This window comes from Petaurus breviceps, unplaced genomic scaffold (assembly GCF_028583685.1).
Source record: "Petaurus breviceps papuanus isolate PSGF00001 unplaced genomic scaffold, PetGlider_PUasm1.0 189, whole genome shotgun sequence".
NCBI lineage: Eukaryota > Metazoa > Chordata > Mammalia > Diprotodontia > Petauridae > Petaurus > Petaurus breviceps.
The window spans coordinates 39,707,511-39,720,431 of NW_027185809.1; positions in this window are offsets into that span (position 1 = coordinate 39,707,511).

The following is a 12,921-nucleotide window of genomic DNA, read 5'->3' on the forward strand; positions in this document are numbered from 1 at the left end:
TTATTAGAAACAGAACCTGTGAAGCCCACAATGGGAATAACTTGTCAAAGACCAGAACAGGCAGGACATAAAAAGAGGGGAGAACAGAAAGGAGCTGATGATATAAAAGCTTGAGCACAGCTGGAACTGAGCAGAACTGGGAGGAAGGATGACTGTGGTGCTGGCACTCTCTGTCTGTTCTGCCTGTGTTGATGTTACTTTGTCAGACCTGTATGCTGATTGAGGATGTTGCTGTTGTTACAGAAATCTTTGGATCTTACTGCTGGTTTGGAAGCCCTGAAAGAGGACTTTCCTGCTGTCTGTTTACAGAAGTCCTGAAGGAGGGTTTTATTGATGTTTTCAGAGGTCCAGGGACTTTTCTGATGATTTGTGTTAATTTCTCAGACAGGGGCCCTGTCTGTTGGTCTGTGTTGATTTCACAGGCAGAAAGTGAATTGATGACAGTGCCAGCAATGTGTGTGGATATTGTTGTAACTCTGCTAAGCTTGATGTGTGGAACTGCCCTGGGAGCTGAACCAGGCACTGGACTGGGAGCTGCCTACCTGTGAATCCAGGTGATGGTTGCATGAATTCACACAAGAGCTGGAAAGATGGAAGGGGAACCATGGAGTCTGGAAGTCAGTCTCAAGATCAAAGGACTTTTACTTGGGTACTTAGTGCCAGCTGATGAAATTATAAGAGATCTAGGGGTGGGAGATCTTTGTACTTTGTACTCCTTAAAGATGATTGCTTCTTAAGGATGTTTGAGTTAAGGATGATTGGAAGCCAGTCTCCAATAAATATGAAAGAAGACTTTAGATGGGTACTTTATATTGATTGATTCAGATTGTGATTTACTGAATGATATCTATTGTTTAAGAATATGTAGCCACTTTAGTAATAAATTGTTAATGTTATGCTGTTGTGAATGTCATACTTTGGTGTCTGTGAATGTTTTGTCTTAGTTTACTGTTGTAAAGAGAAAGTTCACTATACTATGTGATCAGAATCTTAAAGCTATTCATAGCAGCAGTCCTAAGGAGAGCTGCTTGTGCTTGGCTTTACACTCTCCACTGTAAAAGCTCTTTTTTTTCCTTTTTTCATGTGAGATAATTTTCCTTATTCTCTCCCTCTTTCTTCCAGTACTTCTCTCAGGACATGTTCTCACTCCTTAATTTTATATTTTTTGAGTATCATCATATCTTAGTAAACTTACACACATGACCTCTGTCTATGTACACTCCTAACTGCCCTAATAATGATGAAGTTTTTACAAGTCACAAGTATCATTTTACCATCTAGAAGTGTAAACAATTTAACCTTATTCAGTCCCTTAAAATTTTTCATTTTTGATTATCTTTTTATGTTTCTCTTGAGTCTTGCATTTGAAAGTCAAATTTTCTATTCAGTTCTAGTCTTTTCATCAGAAATGCTTGAAAGTCCTCTATTTCATTAAATTCTCACCACCACCACTACTCCCCTCCCCCCCCAAAAGGATTACACTCACTTTTTCTGGTAAGTGATTCTTGGTTTTAATCCTAGTTCCTTTGCCTTCCAGAATGTTTTTTACAAGTCCTGAAATCCTTTAATGTAGAAGCTGGTACATCTGATATTATTTGACTGTAGCTCCACAATGTCTGAATTGTTTATTTCTAACTGCTTCATTTTGAAGCATTATTTTATGTTTGGAGAAGTTGAGAGGGCTCAGGCAAGTTCCTGCCTTTCTTTTGCCATCTTGACTCCCCCAACTCCCAAGGCTCTTTCAAGTATTCAGAAATACCCTTATCTTCTTTATTGCTGTCACTGTCATTTATTGGTCCTTTTCCATGTTAGCAAGATCTCTCAATACAGAACCATCCACATTGACTCATTAAAGTGCTTTTTAGTTCACCTCCCATATAATTAATAAATATATTAAATCAATTTATGGCCCCTTGTGATCCTGATTACAAATCCATCAGGTGTTTCTGGGCAAATTGCCACTTACCCCTTTTCTATTTTTATTGTTTTCCAGCCAGCTTTGATTCCCATTAGTATTTCATCCTGAAAGTTCATTTTAGAAAGGAAGACTGGTTGTATCTACACACAAAAAAGCAATGGTAGAATTGTTTCTATTGCTGATTCTGATCATCAGTCCCAAAAGCCCCCATAACAAAATTCATTGCACTATAGCCAGGCTTATTCTTATATGCATTCAGAAATATTTTTCATACTCCTACATTTTGTAATGCACAGTGGCAGGTACAAAATTAATAAGACATGGTTGTTGACTTTAAGGAGCTTATTGCATAGCCAGGGAAGATAAGACATATATACAGATAAACAAGATACAGGACAAAATACACTGTATATTACCAGGATATATAGAGTATAACTTCATAAATTGCTATGATTGAAATAAGCAAGTCCTTTATTCAAATCCTACCTTTATCACTTGTTAGCTATGTGACTTTGGCTAAGTCATTTAATTTTTTTGTACCTACCTAAGATTTATATACTAAGTCATAAGCAGATTGTGATCTTCAAGGAAGTTCACATAGTGAGAGGTTTTAATACTCCCTTTGCATATGATAGGAGTGTGCTAGAAGAAATCTGAGAAAGGTTAAGTTTCTGGGAGAATTAGTGCAATAGATGATTAATTAGACTCATATTTTATTCTAACTTTTCTCTAATTAGTACTAATCAATTTGGTATGACTCCATAAGGGTAGTTCTATATATTAGGCCCCAGAGTTGTGAACTACAAATTATAAATTCACTTGCCTAAACACAATAATGGTGATAATCAAACCCAGTGTGGATGGGATGTCTTGGCATGATATGGAAAGTCCCCCTACTTATTTTTCTACCTCCAGATCACTCTCACTTGCCCAATATGAGGAGGGGATCATCTTATGACCAGTAGGTCACTAGAGATGACTCTTGCTTTGTCCATCTTATGACCACCCATACTGATGCGTCATTTCTGGCCCTTCTGGAATGTCAAAATCAAGATCTATCAACCAAAGAGACTATTTTACTTTGTCTCTTCTGTTTGTCTGGAAATCAATCCATATGAAACTGAGGCCCTGGGAAAACGGGACATCTCAGACCAAGAGGAAGATCTGAAATCCACTTGATTAGAGGGGACAATGGACCCTTTAACAAAGTACTATTGGCTTTTAAATTAAATTAAAAGTTAATTCAATAATTAAAAATTAATATTAATTAATATAAAATTGATGTTTTATATTAATTAAAATAGTTATTAATATAAAATTGGCATTTTATATTAATAAAATAGTTATTAATTATTAAATAACTAATAATTAGTTATTTAATCTAATAACAGATTAAAATATATTTGGGAAATATTTAATAAAATTGCTAAGACATAGATAATGTTATATTTTAAAACTAAGTCAATTCACAGCCTCAAGGATCCTTAATATCTATTTCTGGGCTTTAGGATTTCAAACAGTAGAGATGGGACATTTGGAATTGAAAGTTTAGGGAACAATGTGAGTGAAGGTACAGAGACAGGAAAAATGGGAACTTAATTTGAAGGACGAAAAAGTAATCCACACTGGAGTGCAGCAAACAAGAAGGGATACAATATAAGGAAAGACTGGAAAAGTTAATTGAAATCAGATTTTGGAGAGCCTTGAACATCAAAGCAAAGGGTTTTTATTCAGCCGGCAATGGGATTTGGTTAAGAAAAAAGGTATTAATGGTATAAATATTCTTAGTAACTTGAAATAGTTTATTCTATCCTAAGGCATCTAAATTGATTATTTATATTGGCAGTGTTTGGGGCAGAGTCTACACAATATAGTTAAAATGGATATTTGGAAATGATGCAATTTAATTTGAGAAATGTAAGCAAACTAACTGGATAATTAAAAACTCTAAGGGGATTTCTTTCTTGGAGAAAGGAAAGAGAAGGACTAAAAGTAAATCATGCAACAGCCAAATTTCTATCTGACTTTATATTGGTAAACAGGGTCTGAAACATTTTTTGCTACTTACTTTTCTGATTCTCATTTTGAAATGTATTTGGCTAATTCTTCTTCCTCTACTTCTTGTCATTCTGCTATTGAATAATAATGATGATAATAATAATAATAAGCATTTATATAGCATTTTAAGGCTTGCTAGGCATTTTAGAAATATTTCATTTTATCCTTACCACAGTCCTGGGATGTAGATGCTATTATTAGTCCTACTTCACAGGTAGGAAAACTGAGGCAGACAGGTTAAGTGACTTACTCAGGATTATACAACTAGGGAGTGCCTATTCAAATTGGAATTTGGGTCTTCCTAACTCCAGGTCTAGTGCTCTAATGTGGCACCTACCTGCTTTAGACAGACTAAATAGCTCTACTGTGATGTAGGAGAAGCAATCAGCAGAACCACCCACTCCCAACCCCTTGAGGTTGTCAAAAAAGCAGTGCTTCAAGAAGGTAAAAGATAACAAGGGGCTATTTGAGAAGGCCTAAAGAACTTGTTCAGTTGTTTTCAGTCATGTCCAACTCTCTTTGACCCCATTTTTGGATTTCTTGGCAAATCTAATATATTGGTTTACCCTTTCCTTGCCTAGTTAATTTGACAGGTGAGGAAACTGAGGCAAACAGCATTAAGTGACTTGTGCAGGGTCACACAGCTAGTAAGTATCTGAGGCCAGATTTTATCTCAGGAAGATGAGTTTTCTGACTCCAGTCCTTTGTGCCCAAAGACCTACAGATTGCATAATGAGTGCCCTATTTGGCACTGCCATAACTATTCCATATCTCTGAACTGTGAGATCAGGAACTGGGTTGTGCTTTGGGAACAAGATTATTGTTTCAATTTTTTTTTCTGAGGGGGGTCTCTCCTTTTACTTCTTCTTGTAACTTATCCAATCTTTTTATGCTATAATACCCTAAACTTTAGAGCCTAAATCAACAAGCTATAAAAAGAAAATGGTGGGAGAAAAGAATAAATTATTATTAATTTATAAGCCCCTCCTACTGCCAGAATGGAATAAGTGCTTTACAAATATCTCCTTTGATCTTCACAACAACCCTGAAGGTCTGTGGTGTTGTTATCACAATTTTACAGTTGTGGAAACTAAGGTTAAATAACTTGACAGGATCACACAGCTAATAAATGTTTAGCTGGATTTAAGTTTGGATCTTCCTGACTTCAGGTGCAAGGCTTTATCCACTGCACCACCTGGCACCCATACAAAAAGACCTCTTCACTGCCTTCCCTTTAACCCTCAAAACTTCTTAGGATCTGCACCTGCTCTTTCTTCCTTCATTTTAAACCTTTCCTTATTTCTCATGCTTCTCAACTTCTAGTGCTTTCCTTCTGCCTGCCACCCAAAATTACCCTGCATTTATTTTGTGTTTACTCATATGTGTACATATAATATCCCCACATTGGGTTTAGTTGCATTTAGTTTAGTGTTTACTATTTATTAATATTTATTATTATATAGGAGATACAAAATAAGCTGAAGCTATATGATCTATGTAGTAAGTGGTTATAAGACTTTCCCATGTGAAACTAGAGAAGAATATCATTAGATGTTGGGATAGTGGGGAGCTCCAACATATGGTCCTCAATTCTCCTTCCTGCGGTGAATAGATACAGTAGATGTTTTGTGAGGGCCCATATCTCCTAAAAGTCTAGACCTCTGAGTGAGTTACACTTTAGTAGTAGCTATCTCTTGCTTTCTAATGTGTAAATTCTGTAGAATTCCTGGGTTGGCAAAAGACACAAGGGTTCATTATAAGTGGTAAGCTGAAAATTGACAGCTATTCTGCCCTCTAAGGATTCCTCAGGGAGCCTGCTAAAGTAGGAATTCACAGTTTTCTTCAGACCACATTATGGCAGATACTTGCGTGAAGGTATAGACTTAATGTCAGTAGTTTTTAAATTAAATTAAACAAACATTTATTAGGTATCCAGTATGTGCAAGGCACTGCGCTAGACACTGGGAATACAAAAACATAATGAAATTGTCCATGCAATCTTTTTACATGGCAGTACATGAGCACATAAATGAGTACACTACAAGATGGTGATGGCAATAAAGAAGAAATCATATCATCTATAAGAATAAGACACAAAGAATAGTTTCTTATTTTGCATGAAGGGAGGGCATATTGAAAGTGAGTCAAAGTAAGCAGTAAATCCAGTTTGGCCACAAGTTAGACTGGGTTTCAGGGGAGACATTAGGATTTGACCTATGGATTTGTAGTCATCTACATAAAAATAACAATCAAACTCAACAAAGCAGGTGAAATAATCAAGCAAAAGAGTATAAACAAGTGTCCTGGATGAAATCTTATGGAGTAGCAATAAGTAATGGGTGGCTGGTGTGAGAGTTCCTTTCAGTTCTCTGTATATGACCTATTATCCTAGGAAGGTAGGTCCAGTAGGAGAAGAATCAAGAGAGCATTGTCATAGACCTTAAAAAGATTGTGTGTGTGTGTGTGTGTGTCTGTCTGTCTATTAAGAGTTTGACTGTAAAAGGGATATGTGATATAGGCTAAAGTATTGGGTACACATGAGCACATTAGCAGGCATCAGGTGGAATAGGCAGTAGACTGGGACTCAAAAAGAGGGGGAAATGATGGGACAATATACAAAAGAAGAAGGGAAAGGATGGGCTCAAGGACCCAAGTGAAAGGGGCTGAACTTGGAAAAGAGAAAGACCACCTGAAGTTTGGAGTAGGGGAGATGAGGGAGCTTACAATGAGCAGACTTTTCTTTCTCAGTCAAAAAGGTGAAGTAATCTTTGAAAGTAGATGAGCATGATTGAGGATAAAGAATGTTTGAAACACCTGCTGTCCCTAGTGTGATAGTTAATCAGGAAAGACTAAAAGGATGAAAAAATTTGCCCATCTTAGTAGCTACTTCAGCTACACAGATACACTGTGGGAACATCTCCAACATTTAGAGGCAAGGGACTTAATATTTATTGCTCCTGTATCATTACTTGTCCTCTTGGAGAGTTGTCAGCACCCTGGACAAGAGTAGTGATAAAAATGAGACTTTCAAGCTGTCAGCACCAAGTCAAGGGACAGCACCAAGCTGTTCACAGCTGAACTGCATTGAGTTATTATTTGGGCCCTCAGGGGGGTGGTACGGGATGCAGAAATTACAGAGGAAGAGTAGAGTTTGCTGTGCTAGTAGTAAACTGGCTGGTATTGTGGACTTTGAGCAGATTCAATTGTTTTTGAGAGCAACTCAAGTCTAGGTGAGTCTGTGTTTTGGGAAGGGCATGAAACATTACTGGGATTTCCAGGATCCCTATTTCTGTGTGTGTGTGTGTGTGTGTGTGTGCGCGCGCGCGTGTGTGTGTGTGTGTGTGTGTGTGTGTGTCCATCCAACCATCCCAGTACACTGTCTTTTAAACTAGAATACTCTTGGTACCTCCCCACTAAGTGGGAGTTGTCCTTCCAGTATCAGATTAATTTGGGATAAGACCTTGCTGAGAAAACCTTGATTTGACTTTTTAATACACCACATATCTGAAAAAACTACCCCCCATCAACTTAAGCACTAGTTTGAGAGACCCAGACCTAAGGGGAATGGGAGTTGTCCTTGCCTCTTAATTTTTTCACAATTATTCTAAAGATAACACTGTAATTAGCACAAATATACAATGTAAGCACTAGATGAATACTTTTAGAATTCTCAATTCTTACTAATTACTCTTGCATTCTCAATGGTTTCACAGGGGCATCATGGTATATTGCAAAAGGCATGGGATTTGTGCTTGTTTCCCCCAGTATCTAACATTGTGCCTATAAGGTAGTAGAACTTAATAAATGTGGTGTTTTGTTTTGTTTTTATTGATAGATTTGCAATTTGCAAGAGAAATTGGTTCAACTCCTGGTTATATGACCCTGGGCATGTCACTTCTCTGTATCAGTTTTCCCTCACTTACAAAATGAGGATAATACCTCCACAAGCTACTTCACAAGGTTTTTGTGGGGAAACTAATAAGATCTAAATGCATCATGATATGTGCAAGCAGGTGTTATCTCACTAATTTTTTATTGGCCACAATGATTATAGAACTAGAGCCAAGAGGAACTTGGAAGTCCAGTCTCACTCCTTTATTTTACAGTTGAAGAAATAGAGGCTCATAGAGGTTAAGTGACGGAGTAGATTTAGGAGCTGGAATTCAAATTTAGAACCCATTACACATTCCTTCCATTATACTGCATTGTCTCCCAGGCTTTCACTGCTACATTTTAGTTCTCATATCTTTGTTTATCTTCTCATTCTCAGTGTTGTAGCCATCAAATCTAAGTGAATCTGACCACCTCTGTTGAACTTGTCTTGCTTTCTTCCTTGTTAACTCATTATTAATTCCCATAGCTTCCCACCTTCCCAGTTCTAGTGCTAATAGAGTCACTTGCCTAAAAGACAGCTGTGTTAATTTATACATTACTGGGGGTATTTTTTCCAAAACTTGAGGTTTTAGCTACCCTGTGCACAGAAACTAGCTTTATACTGAAGTTAAGAAATGAGTGATTCCCTATAAAGAAACTTTCCAAGTAACTGAAGTTTATTATTCTAAATGCCAAAACTTTATTTTTTTATCTGATTATCTGGGGGGGGGGGCTTCTTAAAAATATCATAGACATCCCTGCCTTCTTCATCAGAAGAAACTGAACCGAATCTAACTTTTCTCACTATCTCACTCATGAATATCCATCCTCCATAGTGGGTTGGGTATTACATGTGTTGGGTTTTTTTTTTTCTGTAATGCTACGACCTGCAATGTTTTCCCTGTGAGTACTCCCCTATCCATAAGAGAGAACTTCGCAATTTAGTAGATGGTCTTTGAGTTGTTGTGTTTGATCATTTCATTACCTTGAAGACAAGTTAATGTATTGTTATAGAAATAACTCATATGTATGTATAAAAGTGTGTATAACCTGTTACATAGGTTTTTTTGAAGTATTAGTACATAGTCCTACTTTTATAATATGTTTTTCTTCATGCTAAGGCTAATAGTTGTCACTTGATATGGCTGCCAGGAGTCCTATTTGTAACAACTCTCACCCTTCTTCTGATTTTCTGATTCTAATCTGCCATATGGTAGATTAGGATAAAAAGCCAGATGACCTAGTTTGTTAGAATTGTGTGTTAAACAAAAGTCAAAGATTCTGATCGAGAGCCTAAGGGGTTGACCTTAAGCCCTGAGGCTTTGTGAGGGGGATAGAAGCATATTTTCAATGATAGAGGCCTTTCTTTTGAACTTCACAGTGTTCCATGTCGGTGTTGAGAGAAGTCTGACCTCCAGATAAGGGATGAGGGGAGGTGGAATTACTGCACAGAAGCTGGGCTTAAGGATGTATCTGGACCAATTCTACCTGGACTTTCTGCAAATTGATATTCAGTACAGCATGAAATAAGACTGGGAGAGGTTACAGTTTGCTGTTTGCATCTCATTCCACTGCTGACTTAGGCTATTTGAACTCATAAATTAGAGTATTTTGAATATCTACATCATGTATGTACTTCAGAGGAGTCGGAAAAGGTCAGAGACAACCCTACAGCACCCTAACCTTTCCAGCTACCTTACTATTTATGCTACCTGGCGTGTCAATGACCCCTGGGCTTCAATTTCCATATAGATGATAGTTCTGTGAAATAGTTTGTGTTTGGGGTGTTCTTTTTGGAGAGAAAAATAAAACCGAGAGCATCTTGAAAGCATGATGTTGTAGTTATGTTGGTAGGTAGGAAGAAATATCTGTAGGGGGCTTACTTACTCTGAAAGTGAACACTGAGGTGTAGCATATCTCGAGCCCACTTGCCAAATTGTGGGCATCTGTCATACACCAAAAAAAAAAAAAAAGGAAAAATCAACAAGACAAGTCCCAAATAAGCCTGCGTAATAGAATTTTCATGTAACTTAGCTCAGAAATGATCAGGTTTTTTTTTTTCTTCTGGATGGTATTAAGGGTAGGTAAAAGGAAGGCTGGTGAATAATGACGAAGAGGCCAGAAATTGCTGTTGGGAGCTGGTCCTGCTAAACCTTCACCTGGTTTAGTGTTGTTGATTTCACCACCCTGCAACTGCTTGTTCTTTGTTGACCAGAGTAGCTGCTGGGATTTCCAGAGATATGTATGCTTGTAAATGACCTTATCAATCTTTCTGCTTTCTAAGTTCAAGTCAAATTGTCACTGGCTATCCTCTGGAAACTCTTAATTCCCTTAAGGGAATTTCTTTCAACAGTTTTACAGAGAAAAGGGCAATATTGTTCAGATTGTGTGGTAGAGTGTGAGGAGCACTAGATGAAAAGTAAAGAGACCAGGTTTCATATCCTCACTCTGACATATTATTTATGCCATTTAATTAGCATAAATGAGACTTAATAGGAAGACAAAGAAGACACATAGGAAACCTCATTAATTTCATTAAATATGAAAAATAGTCCCCAATAGCCAATGAAAACTTTTATTCCATATGAGATTATCATGGCTACAATGTATGCTAATTAAATAAAATGTTGTTGAAAATTTCATTCATTTCATTTCTTGAAAATATGCATAGTTAATGAGATTTCCTATGTGTCCAGACTTTAGGGACACCCTGTAGTTCATAGAAAACTAGCTCTGGAGCCAGAAAGATCTGGGTTTAAGTTCTTCCTTTACCAACACTGACTCTCTGGCCCTCACTTAACTTCTCAGTGCTCCAGGTTGCAGATAAGGTGCTGCCCTGCATTAGTGGAAGGAGTTTTCTTTATCTCAACATTTCTGATACCAATGAAATTAAAGGTTCAGGCCCTATCTACGTGTACGAGGCACTGGACATACAAATACATAAGTAAAACAGTCTTTGTCCTCAAGAAGTTTATAGTCAATCAGGAGTTTGCATTCATTTATATTTAATATAAAGGGATTTAAATGAGACCTCAATGTTCTGTGATTCACCAGATTCACCTGTGTTATGTGCTTTGTAAAACTTCAGAGAAACTAGTATTACTAGAATTGTCAATAATTGTCTATTGCAATTTCTGTATATTTTGTAGCTTAATATGACTTGATCATAACATAGTGTCCTGAGCTTTGAAAAAAACCTAACAAACATATTTTCCATTGTTTTACTCATTTTTTACTTATTATTTACTCACATGCAGGACTGTAATTTCAGGAAATGTCACTTTCTTTTGCTGAAATCAATGAGCATTTACAAAAAATGGCTTGTGTTGAGCAGTTAGAATACAATGACATAAATGTAACATTCTCTTCCCTCAAGGAACTTATATTTTGTCGGTAGGAATGGAAAATATGTACACATTATATATAAACTATACACAAAATATATAAAAATGCTAACTATTTGAGAATGGAGAAACTGCTACTTCAGGGGATCAAGAAAGGTCTCATAAAGGAGGTGACACCTAAGATAAGCTTTAAAGAAAACTAGGAATTCTAAAAGATAGAGGTGAGCAGTAAGTTTACTCCAAGGGATGAGGTTGAGAACAAGGATAGTGGCCCTATGAATAGAGAGGAGACAGATGAGAGAAAAATTATGGATTAAGAATCAACAAAATTTAACAATTGATGGAATATGGGATGAAGTAAATTGAAGAGTTGAGGTTGACTACAAACCTGGTTCACTCAAATGAAAGTGATTTGTTTCCCCCTTTTATTCTTCCTCAGATTTTCTATCTTTCTAGCATCTTTTTTTTCAAAAAGCAAGCGTGAACAGTTTAGTAAATACTCCATGTCTGCCAATTCACTTACTTATTATCTCAGTTGCCTTTCTTACTGATTTAAAAATGTGCACATTTTCAAGCATAGAATTCCCTCCCTGATTTCCACCAATAGTTATTTTGACAAGGTTTTCATTATGTCCTAATAGTCCAAATTTGTTTTCTTCATTTTTCCTGTTAAACCTTGATCCAAAGAATGAGTTCAATCAGCCATTTTAGAATCCTCATCAATTCATATGCCTCTTCACTGATTAGCAATCTTAATTTCCCCTGGTCTCATAATTTCCCCTGACATATTTGGAAAAAACATTTTTTTGTAGTCTTCAATTCTTTTTAATGCTATTTTTCTTTTCAGGCTGCTTCTCACTCTAATCTGTTTTCCTCATTTTTATTAACTTGGAATATCATTCCTATTTTTCCTTTTCTTTCTTTCTTATTCTAAAGACAGAATTTCCTTCAAATCTATCCCCTGTGGTGCCGAAATGAATGTTTCTTGCTATCCTCATTGGTATTTTTTTTTTTTTTGGCAGAACTGCTTTGCCATATCATGTAGTCATGAGATTTTTAACTTCCTCTCTGTAAGCCATGTCCACTGTCATATGTTAAAAGCAAAATGGAGGGCTGTAGCAAATACCATGATATTTAGAACCCCAGATCTACTTCTGTCTGAAATATTGAAATTGTTGCAGTATTTTTTTCTGCTTGATTTAGTCAGATAATTGCTCTGATTCTGTACTTTTTTTTTTTTCATTTAGAGAGACAGCCCAAATTCCCTAGATTCTGCCATTCTTCTGGATTTTTTTCTTGGCATCCAATACTCTTACACTGTTGAAGGCAGGGATCCCATTACCTACTCTGCTGGAAAGAAGCGCCTTCTGGTCACCAATATAGGTCTTTGCCTATCATAATTCTATTTTCAGTATTCCTCTCAGTATGAACAGCTGTTCATCTGGCTAGAGACTCTTTTAAAAAATATTTTTATTTATTTCATTAACTATTCCCCAATAACATTTTGCTGGAAACTCTGAAATTATTCTCTGCATTGGGAACATTTTTTTTCATTCCTTAACATAAACTTCCCTGTTACACAATTCTCTTGGCTCCAAATATATGTAATTTCACTTTTTCCAAGCAGATGTAACATTTCACCTTGGAATACTCCTCATGTCCATGCTCTTTTTTTTTTTATTAATTTATTTTAAACCTCAGGAAGTCCTGAGTTCAAATCAGGCCTCA